The sequence below is a fragment of the Xenopus tropicalis genome, chromosome 2 (assembly GCF_000004195.4).
Source record: "Xenopus tropicalis strain Nigerian chromosome 2, UCB_Xtro_10.0, whole genome shotgun sequence".
Lineage (NCBI taxonomy): Eukaryota > Metazoa > Chordata > Amphibia > Anura > Pipidae > Xenopus > Xenopus tropicalis.
Genome location: NC_030678.2, coordinates 90,032,251 through 90,050,968, shown reverse-complemented (window position 1 = coordinate 90,050,968; position 18,718 = coordinate 90,032,251). Strand labels below are relative to the sequence as shown.

The following is an 18,718-nucleotide window of genomic DNA, read 5'->3' as shown; positions in this document are numbered from 1 at the left end:
GTGAGAACACAAATTCTCTGGCAGCTCCCTGCCTGTCCATTCCATGCCTGCTTGCATCAGTAACCCACCCGCCACTGTCACCATTGTCTCTCGCTTACTTTTCCTCCCACCAGTCTGTTAATCAGAACTGTGCCCCCACCCACTGACCAAAGGCATGAGCCTACCCTGCCTGCCACTGGTTCCTGCCCCTGGAATTAATGCCACATCACATTTTACTACTGTTGTCTATTGCAGAAAGAAATGTTTTACAAGGAAGAAATGTTTTTAAAAGGACCAAATTTTGGAGCTTGAGCCATAGGTTAAAGAGTACAGTGGCAGGGAGTCTGTAAAAATAAATATTTTCATTGTTTATTAATGATAAATAAATATATGATTAAATTACCCATAAAAAAACAGTAAGATATATGGCTTAATCCTTTATCCTTTGTTCATCTTCCAAATTAACTCAACAACTTACAAATCAGGAGCATTGTTAGGGAAGGAAATTGCTCCTGTTAATTACCGAAGAAAAGACAAAAAACATTTTCATCCCTTAGAAAGCTCTGAACATTAGTAATGGGCGATGCTAAAGCACTTATTTGCAAGTAACTATTATGCTTGACAGGAGACTATAGCAATTACCTTTGGCTACATGCTGATTAAAGGTTTTACTGCAAGAGGGGCAATTAAAGACTTACACAAACTATTTAATTAATTACAGATCTTGCTACTGATTCCTGCTTGCACATGACAAAACCACATGCAGCCCATCATTCATCCGATAATGGGTTTAACACTTCTCTTTCTTCTTAAAAATTATGTAAGATAAATACCTGAGATTTATTTAACTGAAGGACCATAGTCAAATCAATAAGACCCCAACAAGCCTTGTGTTTTATGCCAGAAGAATGTGGTTACAACAATGTAATCACATTAATGTAACTCCTATCCTGCCACTCTTCCTGCTGCAAAGCACCAATTGCTTTTTCAGGAGTTGCTTAGAGATATCTAACTGAGTTGTGAGACATTGCACAACTAAACTACCTATATTATGTCAAGCAATATTTTTTTCAGATTTTGAAAACTCTATCTATCTATCTCTGAATGTCATATATTAATTGCAAGACTGCATAATAAGGGCTGAATATTCCAGTTATATATGGAATATTATACACCAGGGGTCTCCAACCTTTTTTTACCTGTGAGCCACATTCAAATGTAAAAAGACTTGGGGAGCAACACAAGCATAAAACATGTTTCTGGGGGTGCCAAATAAGGACTGTGATTGGCTATTTGATAGCCCCTATATTGACTGGAAGCCTACAGGAGGCTCTGTTTGCCAGTACATATTGTTTTTATGCAGCCAACACTTGCCTCCAAGGCAAGAATTCAAAAATATGCACCTGCTTTGAGGCCACTGGGAGCAACATCCAAGGGGTGAGTAACATGTTGCTCACGAGCCACTGGTTGGGGATCACTGTTATACACCCTACTGTAAAATATATGGGTATCAGAAGTCACTGAAAAGTTCAAAGTGTGATTTCACTTCAAGTGATATCACTAAGCCCCAGTTATAGCTGATTACATCACTGAGCACTATTTCTAAAAAGATATATATATCAGATAAGATAAGAAAAGCATGAGAACAAGATACCCCATAATGACTCTAATGGTGTAACTTTTACTCCAGCCTGGTACTTTAGGTTCTTTAAAAAAGCTTACTGCTCTAGAGATTAATACTGTGCATTAAGCAGGTCTACAGTGGATTAGGGGTTGATAGAAGTTTCAGTCAGAAATACCAAGATAGAAGTGTCATAGGTACTGGATACACCTGGTATTAGTAGTATAATCCTTTTGATGCCAGTTGGCTACATATGGGGTCTATTTATTATGCTGTGTAAAATGAAATTTAGCAAAAAAACTGTGTAAAAAGCTATGTAAAATAAATGGCCAATTTCTCCATCTGAATGCCAGATTTTACGCTGTTAGTTAAAGAAGAAAAAATGCATAAAAACATTTTGCTGGTTTTTACACCGCGAAGCCTGGCGATGTGTTGCTGTTTTTTACACAGCATAATAAATGTGTGCCCATGTGTATTGCCAACACTATGGATCAAAGAGCTATTGAGTTATCTGGAAATGCAGAATCTATGATTACTTACACTATAGCTCTTCTGTACCATGGCCAAAGATTCTACAATTTGTGGAGCTAAATCAGTTAGGTCACTTTAATGATAGCAAGAAAGTGAAATAAGAGCCAGCAGACAAGCCTTGCAATATTTAAATAAGAGATGTACCAACTTTTTAGCTTCTTCTAAATAAATAATTCTTTTTAGAAAACCTGACAGATTGTATACATAAATTTGTACTTGTTCTAATACTGTATCAGCAATAGCTGAACCAAATCCTGGTTTCAGTACATTTTTAGGCTAAATCTCTTGCATATACAAAATTCTGACACAGGACCTACCATACATCATTATCTAGTGATGTGACCCCTCAGACCTCAATATATATTATAAATACAAACAGTCTGAGTTAAATTACCTGCTTTCCACTTGCCCCTCAGCTCTTATGGTAGGAGTGCAGGAGTCAAGCAATTCCCAGGTCCCAACTAGATAGCAGTCACCTGAACAACTACAAAACTCCTTCTCCCTGTCCCACTTGATGTTCCCCTGAACCCAAAATCTATTGATCACTCAGGTAAGGAGCACAATGGATCCCACAGGACACTGGGATATGTCACATATGTGTCCTCCTGTCATTCCTTTTGCAGCGATCCCCTTGATAGCGATTAATAAATAAAATGCCCAGTGTAGGTGACTTTACCCACAGGACACAGGTTACAGTATACCCACTTTATGACATAGCTATAAAATATGTATAATTTAGCACATACACATCTGCATACCTTTTTTTTTTTTTACAAGTTCCCTTTGTTATCCTGTAAGAGGAGTTCTGCAATTAGGGACACAGTAGGGGATCACTAGCAAGAGACAACTATTTTTATTAGAACAATTTGGTAATTTTCTATGTCATGGTTATTTGTTTTGCAAGGGTTGATATATAGTCACCCTCAGACTGGAGAAAAAATCAGTGTATGTGAATACTGTACTCGTGATACAAGTAAAATTCAATTATACTTGGAGGCATTTCTTTCTAAAATTTAGATCTTTCATTCCTACTTTATTTCAGATTTTTGTGGTTCCATTTCTGGCCCTTTTTAAACAGAAGGTAGTCTATACACATATATATTCACACAGCCATGTTCCTAGTGTAAAGCAAGGGGGTTTAACATAGGTGAGCAGACGCCAATACAAGTCAAATTGATTTCTGGTGAGTGCCACTATGAACATTTTAAAACAGAGAAATATGCTTCTAAAACACATAACAGCTTTGAAAAGTGTCACTTCTAAATGTATATAATCTCATCCAAACTCTGCTATAGGAAAAAACCTATGTTAGTATCATTATACAGGCTATTAGAAAACTATGACAGCAGAGCATGGGTCACTCTTTAATTGCCACCTAAAAAGGTATGCCAACAAAAAAAAGGTCTTTGGAGGATATAAGTAAAAGCCTAAAACTATAGCAGTTAAATTACACTACAGTAACTTAAAAAAGAAAAGACAATAGAGAAAAAATAATATACTCATTAGGCAAATGTAGTAAAAATAAAAAGGGTAAAATATTCATGTTTTTAGACAAGGTTATTTATCAGTCACATGAAAAGGCCCCAGTAATAACTCATTTTTAAATACAGAATGTATTTTTTTTTTATTTAAAGAAAATTTTTTGTGAATTTACTTAGAAACTGTCTCCAGCAAAGTAAAGCCAGGAAATGGTAATTGAAAACATAAACACTTACTGTACAAAGGGACGCTACTGTGCTGGCAACATGTGTTTTATGTTTTCTGCTGAATTATGTCTATGTCTATATATATGTGTATATAAAATACACAAGAATGTCCTGTAAACTATATCCTTATAAACGGTACATAATGATGTAATCAGTTATAATTAGTGCTTAGTGATTTAATTCACAAAAAACTTCTGTATTATAATAAATGTACACCCTGTAGTAAAATATATGGGTATTGGAAGTCACCTTGGAGTTCCATAATCTGTATAAAAGCACTCAGCCTTTTGCCTTTATATGGTAGTGGAAATCCTTTTTGGCTGCTTTGTATGTACTGGGCTGCAGAATATCAATTAGAACAATTTATGATAATAATATTCGTATCTATTTAATCTTATTTAAAGATGTTTAAGAACAAAGAAAAGTGAAAAATATATTTTTTTTTCTTTGATCCAAACTTCAACTCATTTATGAATAAAAAATAATATATTTCATATAGAAAGGATATTATAGGCTAGAGATATTATGGATCATTGACAATGAAAAATACAGTGTGCAAAGTACAAAAAAAGGCTACAATCGGCCTTTTTTTTTCTTTCCATTCACCGTTTTTTGTATTTCCGCAAGGTATCCGAAGTCCCTGAGTTAGGTAGTGCTCTATTCATTGGGGTGGACGAGGGGCAGCATACAGACGCTCCTTTGCTCCAGCACCCTGCTCGTCCCCTAATTTGCACAGAAGGTGCAGTCTACAACAGGGCCCTGTCCTTACCGCCAGCCTGAGATATTGTTCTCTGCACAAAAAGTTGTGTTTTTGTCTGGTGCTCGGTAACGTAGCAAGTGCTTGGTACATGAGTACTAAGGGCTCTAATTGTTTCTATATTGACATGTAATATAGGTAAGTAGTGCTTTTAAAAGAAAAAGGTTGTGTATCAGGTATCAATTTTGTAGATTAGACTGGTGGAAATTAGCACTGTGGGACAATTACAGGAGCAATCCAGATAAAATCCTATAGATTTAAGGCAGCAAATAAGCTTGGCGCTTCACTATGAAGCAAAAGAAAAACTGTGTGGGCCACGTCATTTTTCTCTGCCTTCATATTCAATATTTCTGTGTAATTTAACAAGCGCCTTAATATTTTTCAAAAAACTAAAATGAGTTTGCAGTTCTTAATGGTATGTGAGATTGTTTTGGAAAGCAGGATGTGAGAGACTTCTGCCTTGCTCCAGAAGCTGTGAGTTTGTGTGCAGGGCAGGAAAACATTTTTGTATTATGTTTGTATCGAATTTCTTGGATTTTTTTACAAGTGGGCAGTGAAAGACACTCTGCAATTGAATGCAGCTGCCGAGCTGGGCTCTACATAATGAATACAGGCTCTGATTTACAGGATAATCCCCTCCCTGTGATGTTTGCAGAGAAAATACAGCCCCCTCTTTAGAAATACACTCCGATCAACTTTAATTTTCAATCCCTTCCATAATCATATTGAAAATTATTTGGAGCTCTCTCTTTATCTGGCAATGTGCCCCCTGCAGTATGTAAAGCTTATATCAAGAAACATTGTATGCTAAGGCATTAATATGGAATCTTAAATACAAGCTGCTTTTTTGTAGCAGAACATATTATAATATTCATAGAAAAGTAAGCGATTCCCCCTTAGACTCAATTGTAAATATGCTAACGTTTCTTAAAAGTCGTGCTGACTAATCGCCCCATCTCTCTTCACCCTTAGAGAGACAGCACTTCACAATGGAGCTGCTTTCAGATAAGCTATTGTTTCTCCTACTCAGTGTAACTGGAGGAGTCATTGCTAGACTTGGGTGTTTTACTATTGCATGGCCATCTGCAATAGGAGCTCCCTCCCGGTGCAGGCAGCCTAGCAATGGTGGGGGCTTTATTTTTAAAAACAAACTATTGTTCTTCCAAACTGGAATGCGAGCCCTATTAGTCTGCACCTCTGGTAGGGGAAAAAATTAGAGGGTGATAGGTACACTTTAATGATTATTTCCTGTGCCTCTTTTATTGTTTCCTGCCTAAACACAGCACGCCATCTGAAAAAAAGATAAAATAAACAGTACTGTAGGATATTTCAGCGGCAGCTAATTACACTGATTGCATTATGTTTCAGGTCTTTAGATCTATAAGAGGATTGCTGTAACAACTAATGGACCTCAATTCACAGTTTAAGTACTTTCTTGTTTATTTTATCCTTAAGTACATGGCTTGCGATATGAAAGTGATGGCTCTGCCAGGGGGAACGTGGAGCCACTTACAAAAGACGAGGATATGCTGAGACTTCATAAAATGCCCCATGCAGTAATAGGTTCTTGCTTTGTTCTTGCAACTTTTCTCTAGAAAAAGACTATGTAAAAATGCCAGCTACTGTTAGATACTGTTTTTTAACTGCTAATCATGCAGGCAAGGTATAATACAATGATAAGTGGCCATAACTTGAACCTACCTGCTCCAGTGTGATGCATTTTGTTGTTCTGAGAAAAGTCACAGCAATGAATCAAGTACAAGGTGGCACTTATAAGGACAAGCTCCCCATCTGCTTGTGTAGTTTCATTTAGAAGAAAAAATGAAAATGTATATCTTCTTGCCCAGTTACAATAGTACCCCTTATCTGGAAACCCATTATCCAGAAAGTTCCAAATTACATAAAGGTCATCTCCCATAGACTCCATTTTAATCAAATAATTTTTAAAAATGATTTCCTTTTTCTCTGTAATAATAAACCAGTACCTTGGTACTTGATCCCAACTAAGATATAATGAATCCTTATTGGAGCCAAAACAATCCTATTGGGTTTAATTTGTGTTTAAATAGTTTTTTAGCAGATTTAAGGTAGGAGATCCAAATTACGGAAAGACCCTAGGTCCCGAGCATTCTGGATAACAGGTCCCATACCTGTACATGGATTAGCAGGCCACCGTCCATGTACCAATAATCATCTATTCAGACAGGTCTTTCTCCATCTCTATTAGCAATTGCAGCTCCACCCACCCACCTACCTACCAACCCACTGATCATAGCACCTTCATTTCTAGCTTCATCCTTTTCTGGATAGTGGATCCAGAATCCTCTTGAACTTTTGGAAAACATACCTACAAAAAACTGTCTCATTATATGTGTCCAAGATTATTGCAACAAGCAGTGCCTTATCTTGTTTTGTTTCCGATTGTTGCTCGGTTTGTATTTTCCCTACTATATTGCACTGTGCTGTGGTTTTGATCAAAAAGGCAGCCCTTATAAAAAAAAATACATAAATATTTTAATAAACTGACAAATTTAAGAAGTTTCTTTTAAGGAAATATATAGACAAACAAAAAACTTCCATTTGGGATATTCTTATTTCTATTTGTCTGTTTGGACTCTGAGCAATATCCACACATATCAAGAAGTTAATGATTCATGGCAATGCTTTTATTACTGACAACACAAAATGATAAAAAACCTATCCCAAAAGGTATACCACAATATTATCACTATTCCACATAGCTTCTAAACCTGTGTTGCATAAGAATAGTATTCACCAGCAAAGAATGGAGATGATTGTGTAGGAGTAGCACTGCATTGCTCATACAGGTGTGACCATTGCACTATGTAGATTTTCTTTAGTTACACGGGTTTGTATCTCCTAACCCCCTGCCCCAAGAAATTTGTAATAGAATAACCCTCAAACACATGAACTTCAATATAATAAGGTAGCAGTGAAGAAATGGTCTGCGCTTACTGAAGTAGATGCCCAGGTGTGCACCCAGAAACAACAGCCATGGGAGCAGAAAAATGATGAAATGGTGATACCACAAGAAAAAAAGGCAAATCAATTAAAATAACCATTCTGGCTGTAAAGTTAGTTGATTAAAATGAGGGGCCTGCTGTCTCTGCAGGATGCTACTGTCAAAAGTTATCCAAGATAAAAGGTGTGCTAGTGGGCCCCCTACCCAGGTAGGCCCTGGAAAAATGCCCCTTTTGCCAATTTATTAAAATGGCCCTGGTTGGGTCCCTTTTTTTACACACCTGTTGAAGGAGGAGAAATTGCTGTAGCTACTCTGAAAGTGAGGGTAAAGCTTGAGGTAAAAAGGACTGGTCTGACCTAGATGATAATGTTAATACCAGACAATAATATTTTCATAGACTTGTGTAAACCAGATGGAAGACAAAACCTATTGTAATGTTTAAAGTGATAGTCCAAATATCGTTTTTCAATTGATCAGTAATGGAAAAGTAACTTTTTTTTTTTTTTTTACTAAATTTAGTAAGTATAATGTATACTTAGTACTATATTACTAACTCAGAAACCAGCACTTGAAAATTATGCATAAAAGATTTTAGCTGCAAAGGCCATGGTGGAAATCACTTTCGTGCACTCAAAGGCTTCCAGTTGGGCAATCTGATCTAGAGCATACCATAATTCACTGTAGCATGACAAAATGTAATACCTTAGACTTATTTATGGTTCCAACAGCACACATGCAAAGAGGAAGTGGGATTATTTTGATAATGTGACATTGTCTCACAGAGCTTCTTGTAAAAATTGTGTATTCAAAATTTTTTTTAAAAATTCATTCCGGACCTTGGGAGCTCTGTCTTGTACAATTGGAACCTCAGGGCAAGAACAGCATATACATCATCTAAACTGATGTAAACTTACATTGAGCAGTCATTTTCTATTTTTTAAGATTTCAAGCAAAACAAAGTGTCTATGCACTTAATGGATTTTGTCGATTCTCATTTGAACCAAAAGCCTGCTATTTTCAGTCTAAAGTGCTAATATCTCAGAAACCACTAATGATAAAAAATGAATGTAAAATGCAAAAGTGCTCAGAGAAAGTGCTCTAAATATGTTTACAACCATTCGCTTTTTGGGTTTAGACCCCTTTCATATATGTCAAATATTAGATATATTAGAATCAACGCTAGATGGACATGATAATTTACACACAAGAAAATTCTCTTATTGCTAGTATTAACAGCAATTATATTAGCAATCATATTAGCAAATATGCTTTGGGGTAGTCATTTGTAGCAGCCAGTGACAAGATGGATCATCTTAATTTAACTACAAAAGAGCAATAAGACTTAAGTGCTAAATGGTTGCAAAGCCTTTCTGGGACAGAGCAAACAGTTATCCATGTTACTAAATAAGGCCATTTTTGTACACCATAACATTTGCCAATAGCAGTAAAGCTTGCATACACTTCATGCCATGTGGATTTGTGAGTTGTTTGAGAAAGCTGCATTTTACGGAGGTAAATAGCTTGAGTCTCGCTTATGTTTGCCAAACAGGCAGAACTGCCCTTTAAAAATGATGGAACAAGTATATCTGCAGCCAATTTGGCAACACAAAGCATGCACTAAATTAGCCAAAAAATTCACCAGTCAGATGTGGGACCAATGGTTACTTCCAAGTGTTGATGTGATTTCTGATCTGATCAGATTTCAATAGAAATACCAGTTTATGCGGTGCTCACACATACAGGTTGTTCAAAATAGCTACGCTATTTTTATTATTAGAATATTATCATTTAGCCAGCCATGATGCTACCAAGTAATGCAAAAATATATCAGTATTTGTTGTCTACTCTGAACATAGAGAGTAGACATAATAAACTACCCATATGTAAGGATCCAAACAAAGAGGCATGTGTGCCTTCATTTCCTTGATGTTGGACAAAGATACCCATGGGCTGTCTCATAGTGCATGTTAACAATGTTATATATTCCGAATAAAAAAAAACAAGTCACTTTTGCTATTGCAGGAAGACCCAGATTCATAGATTGTGTCAATCATTATAATAATAAAAATATCCCACTTTATATTTGATCAAAACAAAAACAGAAAGAATTCAGCCCAGGACAACAATCAGACAAACACTGAAGCAGCCCCTGTCTCAAAGAACAAGAAAACAGCAGTGTGTTTGTGAAGGGATGAGTTACTCCCAGTTAATGACAACCTGACTAACCCTTCTGTGTAAAAATAAAAGGCAGTCTCAAGTCTTATACTGAGAGGGCATGGATCCCATGTCTCCCTTTGAACTCAAATTGCTCTTTGCCTGTACTAAATCTTTACACGCAGTGGCTTCTCAGTTTATTACAACCTAAAATGTATTAAGGTAGCTTCAAAACATTAATGTTCAAAGTAGGGATACACCGAATGCTCAATTTTAGAATCCGAACTGATTCCTAATTTGCATATGTAAATTAGCATAAGGAAGAGAACCACGCGCATCGCGCACTGTAAAAAAAATCCAGTGGGCTAAACTTATAGATTGCATCCCATGCGTACATATGATTTCAGTACACATCAGATGCAAACTATTAAGACTGCCGCTGAAGAGTAAGAAAGAGTCTCCTGAAGAAGAAGCTGTGTCGGAAAAGGAAGAAGGAGTCTCCGAAGAAGGAAGATGCTGCCATCAAAGAAAGGAAGTAGCCACTGCAGACTTTAAAAGGTTAGTTCCAAGGAACACCACTGGTTTTTAAATGAGTTGCACCCCTGGCCACCAATGCCCCCCTTTTTTTTGTAGCAATTTAGGGCCCCTGACCACCAATGTTTTTTAAACCATTTAGGGCCTCTGGCCATCAATGCTTTTTTAAACCCTCAAGGCTCCTTGCCACCAATTTTTTTTTGTAAACCTCAGAGCCCCTGGCCTTCAAAGTTTTTCTTTTGACCATTTAGGTCCCCTGTCCACCAATTTTGTAACCATTTAGGGCCCCTAAAAACACCTTTAGGTTGTAAGCTCTTGTAAGCAGGGACCTCTGATACAATTTTTTTCTGTATCCCTTTTTTTTTAACTTACTGAAGAAACCTACAGATTCATGTAAAGTGTTCCATAATTTGCTGGCACTATATAAAATGATGATGATGATTACCAAAAATCCTCATATTATAGAGATCCTCCATGTTTGGTTCCTTAAATGTAGCTAGAGTACCAGTAAACAACCTCTTCCCTTTAGCACGTTATTGTAATTGCTTTGGCTTACAGATAAGCAGGTGTCCATTATGCAGGGGGGTTATCTGTGCACTAGTAACCTAGTTATCTGCGTCGCAAGGACAGCACATGGAGTGGCTTCAGTTTTTCTGTTTTCCCTCTTTGGCTTGAGAAATAACAAAAATATTTTTCTTCAGATCAGCATAAAGTAAGTTTAGCTTATTAACTAAATGTATCTTAAACAAGGGGGTGCACTGTCCCTTTAACTTCAGGTACCAGCCCAGAAGCTGAGTAGCCCTATACCAATAATGCTCCATGCCTTCAAAGTTGTCTACACTAGATCCTTATCTTTGATCATGTTAGGCCATTTTTTACATTATCAAAAAAACATCAGAAATTGAGTTTACATCTGTTATAATAGCTAATGCTACAGATCTAATTATGAAATCATTTTCGTACAAAAGACACTGGTTCTTATGCTGTAAGGTAATCTATATACACTGTATATTGTGAGATGGTTCCTAAGTTCAAGTAACTGACAGTAAACCACAGCATGTGCTGTGACTCAGCAGAATAAAGTTTGGAAGTTACTGGGGGTGTATTCAGAGGCACACATCATTACTTTTAGAGGACTGTGGTGGCCTTGGGATGGCACAGAAACCCAAAACATATGTTGAAACCGGTCAAGTTTAACTCTTTGTTTAGTTATTCTTTGATTGAAAAACATAAGAGAAGTACAGAGAACTGAGTTAAATTATTCAAACACACACATATAATGGTTAAATATTTTTTGTTAGAATAGGACAGTGTTAGCAAATATCTAAAAAAAAAAAAAAAAAAAAACAATTAGGCCAGCATTATGACCTAAAAAAAAGTTTTACAACCTGTTACAAACCTTGTTTTAATTCAGATTTTCTACAGTCAGGGGAAATTTTCTGCTTCAAGACATATTGTAGTGACCAAACCAGGTGAACAACTGCTGCAGGCCGGCAGACTGAATGTTACCCTCCAAAGGATATTTATGCCCATTCAGTGTGCTCCACAGACCTCCTTCCTTGCATGACATATTTTAATATAATCCAGGCTGCCAACTTGAGGTATATTAAAAAAAACCTAATCACAACATGGAAACAGCTTGACAGCACTGCTTTACATCATCCTAAAAGTTCATTTCAAGTTAAACTTGCCTGTAAACCAATCACACACATATTTAGAAAACAAAGTTTGGCACAAGACAGGACTTGTGTCAAATTTATTACAGGTATGGGACCTATTATCCAAAATGCTCGGGACCTGGGGTTTTCCAGATAAGGGGTCTTTCCGTAATTCGAATCTCCTACCTTAAGTCTACTAAAAAAATGATTTAAACGGTAATTAAACCCAATAGGATTGTTTTGGCTCCAATAAGGATTCATTGTATCTTAGTTGGGATCAAGTACAAGGTAGTGTTTTATTACTACAGAGAAAAAGGAAACCATTTCTAAAAATGTGAATTATTTGATTAAAACAGAGTCTATGGGAGATGACCTTTCCATAATTTGGAACTTTCTGGATAATGGGTTTCCATATTTGGGGTCTGATACCTGTATAGGAAATTCCTTTAAGTGACCTACATTTTGGCTCTTAAGGGCAGTGGCACACGGGGAGATTAGTCGCCCGCGATAAATCTTTACTATTGCGGGTGCCTAATTTCCCCGACTTGCCATCCCACCGGCAAGAATGTAAATCGCCAGTGGGATGGTATACACATCGATTCGGTCGCCCGAAGTTACCTCACAAGATTGCAGATTAGTCACCCACAATAGTGAAGATTTATCGCGGATGACTAATCTCCCCATGTACCACTGCCCTAAAGACTCTGAGGACACAAACACTGGTCACTTTAATTAAGTCCTGTGTTGTGCCAACCACTGTTCTCTACTCATGTTTTCTAAATAATCAGGCAATCACTAATGAATTCTGCACTATATAACTATATAATTCTATACACAATAAAGCATTTTGTGTGCTTTCAGAAGTGTTATTTAGTCTGTATTTTTACATGCCGTACAATTTGCTTTCCAGAATCTATCACTGACTGTTGGTAGTGAGGAACCTATAAACCTGATGTAATAACTGTGCCCTACAGCATATTTCCCAGTTACAGTTAATAGCTGTAGCAATAAATGAATGTCAGTAAACAGTGAAGTACATTGCACAGAAGCTAATAAAGCTGAATTGTGTAACTAAAAGGATCGCCCAGCTAAAACTCCTGAAGTCCAAATATACACTGTACCCACAAAGAGCAAAAAGCACAAACACTTGGGGGTGCTTTGCCACGGTACAGAGACAACATGCAGGTACAAAGCTGACCCCCTATGCACAAAACATATTTACCAGCCAAGTTAGCAGACAGTATTATACAGGGGTGTCTGGATACAACTACATCTGGGACAAGCAAATAATGATGATTAAATCAGCACAGGAGCTGTGTCAGATATGAAATTACACTAATGCAACTCATTGTACACATACAGATCAGCTGGCGAGTGTCATCAGTTTAGGGAGGATAAATACATGAAGTCTAAACGTAAAACTCTGAAAGGTAATAATAACATTACCCATAAGCAGGTATACATTTAGTCAAGTGTAAAACATGGCAGTGCCATAAATACCATACTTACCAACCCATTTATGTTTAGCAGTCCAAGTAGGAGCTGCCATAAAGATTCTTCTAATGATGCAGACAAAATACAACAATCTCTCCTGCAGCTGCGTCCAGCACTATCTTTATTTTTAAGATTTGTAACTTTCTATATTATGTAATGAGTTTTTCTTCAAAGGAATAGGTTACCCTTGTCCTTAAAATGGAGGTGATGTTTAACAAAAAAAATTATGAGGAAGTCAAATGTTGGCTCTTTTTGAAAGCAAAACTTAATCTGCAGATAACCATAATACCCACTGGCTGTTAGGCTGCTACAACATTGCTTGTGGTCTGAGACTTGATTTTTAAGTATAAATGACAAATGCCCCCCACATCTCAGAATGATGTTTCCACAAGACAGGTTCCAACTTACCTCCTCACAGAGAGCAGACGTGCTGAGACTCACACCTCTCAACAGTCAGGGAGACACTTTCCTTCCACTCAGGAACAGGTCTTCCCTTCTCACCATGGTGCTTCCCTCAATGCCAAGTCCAGGGGAGCAGCCTCACAATGACAGCAGCAAATGATGTCCCTTTTCCTCTCCAGACGATCACATCGCCATGTTGAAACTGCTTAATAGGATCTTGTTTTTCAGGCTCCACCACTCCTCGTTCAGGTGTTCTGTGACTTTTCTTGTATTAATCACACACTTTTCTCTCTCTCCGCCTCTTTCCCTCCCGCCTCCTGTGCATTCTGTAAATCAGTAGCTGCATACAGAAGGCTGATTCTACTCCCACCTCCATCTGGATAGGTGCCACCAACCACAGACCCAGCCCAGAGTGCTCACTGTAGAACTGCAGCAGTAGCTGCGAGTCGTTCTTGCCAGTGCTGTGGGCATTGGGCAGTGGGCATATGCGATCAAATTTAACTGCAGCAAACTCACAAGAATGCTTTATAAAAAGAGAATGTGAAAGTTTTCATTTAACAATAGGAACGGGTTTAGAGAGTTAAGTGTAATGACAAAATATAACTTTTTTTTTTTAAAAAAATGACCAGAAGAAGTTTTAAAAATGCACGAGCCGCCGACCTTCTGAAAAGTGTGCAAAGCCCCACGGGAAAAAAATCGAGAAGGAAGAACGTGGAAGAGAGGGTTTTTTTTCATTATTAGAGGACTCCAGGTTTACTGTGCTTCAGCCAGCGCTGCGCAATCCCTGCATCCTACTCTTTACAAACAGAGAAGTTTCAGTGATACTGTGTGAGGCACCGTTCCCCCCCTGCAGCCCCCCTCCCTGTGTCTGTGACCGGAGGAGTTTCGCTGAGTCCATGTGCTCTGTTCCCCTCTGCAGCTCTCCTTGCTGTGCCTGTGACCAGAGGAGTTCCCCCTGCAGCCCCCTGTGACCGGAGGCGTTTCAATTAAACTGTGTAAGGCTCTGTTTCCCAGCTGCATCCCCCCAGCTGCAGGAGGAACTCCTCTGGTCAGAAGCACAGCAAGGAGGGCTGCAGAGGGGAACAGAGCGAACAGAGCATTACATGGGCTCAGGGAACCCATAGACCAGGGGTGGCCAAAACTTCGATCACGGTCCACCAGTCAATCCCCTGTGGATTTTTGGTGGACCGCGTCGAAGCCGGGAAATGTGGAAGTGTGGCGCGTTTATTGGGTATGCGTACGTACGCAGGGAGGAGCCAAAAGTCGATTGCCGGGGGGAAAAGTCTGGACACCCCTGCCAAGACAGACAATTAGAATGAATAAGTGCATCATAGCACTCAGCCCGCACCCAATTAAAAACAGATTCCAAAATAATATTTATATGAACAGGTGTGTACAGGACATTCTCTCCCATATACATTCTTCCACAAACTCCACAAAGGTGTCATATATTGGCATCTTAAACAGGGGGGCATGAAGAAGTAGGAGAAGCTGCATACATGCATGAAGATCTAAATGAGGACTCCAGGCAGTGAGTGGGCTTGAATGGAAACTTTGTGCACTGTTAATCATTTTTGGAGCTTAGTTTCCCTTTAAAATCACAGCCTTGTGATTTTGCCCCATTGATCCAGTAACATATTATCTATGGTGCAAGTACAATGGCACTTCGTTTTATAGGTTAGGCAGAAGGAGACAAGATGATTCCCTTGAACAAAGACATATACCAGAGAGTTCAGGACAGTTCTAGCTCTCTTCAGAGCCAGGAATGTACAGCATTTTATTTGCTGTATTGATTTTTTAATTAAATATTACTGAGGCATTGACCTGGCCATGTCAGTAAAAGTGTGCTGTTTAAGAATCATTGCCATGTGTCAAGGGTGAAATTTCTCTTCCATTTGTAAAGGGCCTCAATTGGTTGTGAAAGGTTTATGTGACCCATATTCCAATATGGAGTAGCCATTTAAATGATTCATCCCTATTACCCAATGTGGATTGTAAGGTCTTCAGTAGATAGATCTTACATTATATAAAAAAAATACACAAATTTGTCATAGCTGTGTCATAGGATTTAATTTCCTGGGGATGGCACTGTTTATTTTTTTAAAACAAAGAGTGTTTAGGGGTGCAGCTATCAATGAAGTATGGTTGATGGCCCCTTCTATAGGGTAATGCAGTCAGCAACAGGACTTCTAGTACTTGTAAGTGAGTAGGCTGTAACATTTTAGGCATCTGGTTTTTTAAAAGTCCTTAGCTTCCAACAAAATAAAGTGTCATCTACAAAAAATAGGTTCTGTAGATGGCATAGACATGTCTTTAGAAAATGTCAGTATACCTTAAAGCAGGGGGTCTCCAACCTTTTTTTCCCCCGAGCAACATTAAACATAAAAAAAGGTTGGGGACCAATGCAAACATGAAAAAAGTTCCTAGAGGGTGACCAAAAAGGGTTGTGATTGGTTATTTGGTAGACCCAAGTGGAATGGCAGGCTCTGTTTGGTGGTACACGTGGTCTTTATGCCTCCAAGTCAAAAATTCAAATAGAAATGCCTGTTTGAGGCTACTGGGAGCAACATCCAAGGAGTTGGTGAGCAACATGTTGCTTACAAGCGACTGGTTGGGGACCACCCTAAAAGTTTAGCTTGAATTTAAACCCAACAAAAGGTTAAATTGAGATGAACATTGCAACAGGTGTCAATGCGCATCCATAACAGAATGCACATCCATAACAGAATAACCTGCTGAATGGTGACATATACCTTTATAAATAAACTTCATTATAGTTTCTTAAACTGGGAGTGGAGGCAGGGCATTGTGTTTGTGCACAGAACATTCCTTCTTTGCAGTTATGCATGTCAGTAAAAGTGGCTTTCTTCTTCGTGTCTCCCCTTTTATACTTATATGTGGGAGTTACAATATTTACTTGCCTTAAGTGAAGCATTTAAGGCTGATTAGGAGCAGTACCCCTAGCAATTGTGGAAAAAAATAAAGTACACTATAATCATAGTTTATTATCCTATATAGATAATTATGGAACTGGGGAGTTTCTTCTCTGTTTATTCATATATATACATGTTGCCAAAATATTTGTCATTTGTGAGACACACATTCCATCCCAGTCAGCACCCCTAGTGGTTATAAAAAGAAAAATATGCTATGTTATAAATTGAGCTGACATAGTACAGGTATAAGATTCATTATCCATAAACATATTTTCCAGAAAGCAAGGCAGCAGCCAATGAAGCCTTTAGGTCTGGCCCCAAAATGGCACTTAGATTATTCCGTATATAAATTACTACTGATTGTTTAACCCAATCACTAATTATACATGCATTCGTTACTGGATCGCTAATTATCACTGATGTAAGTACTTGTTACCCCTTTTCTTGGTATGAAATTCTATAGGCTGACTATCCTAATAATAATATCTGTTCCTTTGCTGACGCCAACATTTCCTTTCCTCATTGCAGATATTTGTACATTTTAATTATTTTCTCTCTAAGGCAATACTTTTTCAAGATTTTCTAGTCTTTTATTGTACAGTAGATCATCTAGTCCTAGGGTAAAGTATACCCAACATATTCTACAGCACTGTACAACAGTGTATACATTAAACATTATACAAAAGATACAATATGTTCTGATCATTAGAGCTTACAATCTGAAATTCTATACTTACAATGCAGCCTAAATGAATATTTACACAGCCGCACATAATTTTTGTCACCTCTTCAACCAATACCATTTTCATACTGTACATGTTAACCCTATATAAGACATTGCATTTCCTAATTATGCTGTGTGCTTCTACCAAGTTTGTTATGTAATTTTCCAAAAATATTGTAAAAATACCTTGCCATTTGTCAGTATTTGAATAGTTACATGTAAAAGGCATGTCAATCCCATGCAACCCCACTAAAATGACTACATCTGCATTTTTGCACTATTTCATTGACATTTGTTTGAATTGCCTAATGTTCTAATACCGCCAGCTTACAAGATATTCTGGGGTGCTTTATCACCCATAGAAGAGGTGATTTTCCACAGGTGCCACAAAGCCCCCCTTTTTCCTGTGGATTTTTAAAAATATTATTGACTTCTGAGCCTCAGATAGGAAGTCTTTACAGGTTTACTGGGTTATTGTACTGGGGCAAGGGTTGCCCTCTTTGCTCTACAATACCATAATCTTACAAACCAGTTGGTAAAGATGCAAACAAATAGCACACTACCTATGCATATCTACAAACATATATTGCAACACATATCTCTAGATACATTTTAAACTGCACTAAGCAGCTCTGCAAAATAGGAAAATAGACTAAATATATCACTGTTATACAAAAGTAATGAAAAATGTACAAAACACAAATGTGCAAAGTAGCAAACTTACCTAAAGTACAGAGGTCTTCTTTAACACAGTGATATGAGTTTACTAAAATATCTAGACCTTCTCTGCAACAACTTCAGCACTGGACTCATAATAATGCTTCTTACTTTTCCTTATGTCCAACAGCTGATAATTGGCCACACTAGCTTACTGTGAATCCTTCTACCACTCCCTAATAATCATACATCAACCTTAGCCCTTCCCCAGAGAAACACAATAAAATATTAACTTCTCTGTTCCTGGAGAGATATGCAACGCACTGAAAATATTAATACTGTACACTTTGTTTGAGAAGGGGTTATAATATTTGTAGCATCATCATTACCCCCAAATTACCTAGTACTGCCAGTAAGTTGCTGACAACTTCCATCCTGGGGTCTGGGAAGAGTGGAAAAAGGCTGCTCCTTCCTATGTCTATATGGGGTGCTGCAGTGGGGGCTGGTTGTCACAAATGAGGCCTGTACTCTCCTATGTGGTGTTCTGCTATTTTAAGCCATCTTTTACCTGCTGTCTAAATT

The 18,718-nt window shown here is 37.9% G+C and overlaps 1 protein-coding gene across 2 annotated transcripts in view; it reads right to left on the bottom strand.

The window, feature by feature from the left end:
• Positions 1-18,285, bottom strand: part of ncmap (non-compact myelin associated protein) — a 37,052-nt gene extending 18,767 nt beyond the window's left edge. Inside the window, exon 1 of one of the 2 annotated variants that reach the window (XM_031896924.1) lies at positions 18,204-18,285. The gene's annotated coding sequence lies outside the window, so the exon portion shown is untranslated. Of the gene's footprint in view, positions 1-13,825; positions 14,135-18,203 lie in introns of those variants that run through there. The other variant, XM_031896923.1, reaches the window with a different exon arrangement.
• Positions 18,286-18,718: the final 433 nt, after the last annotated feature.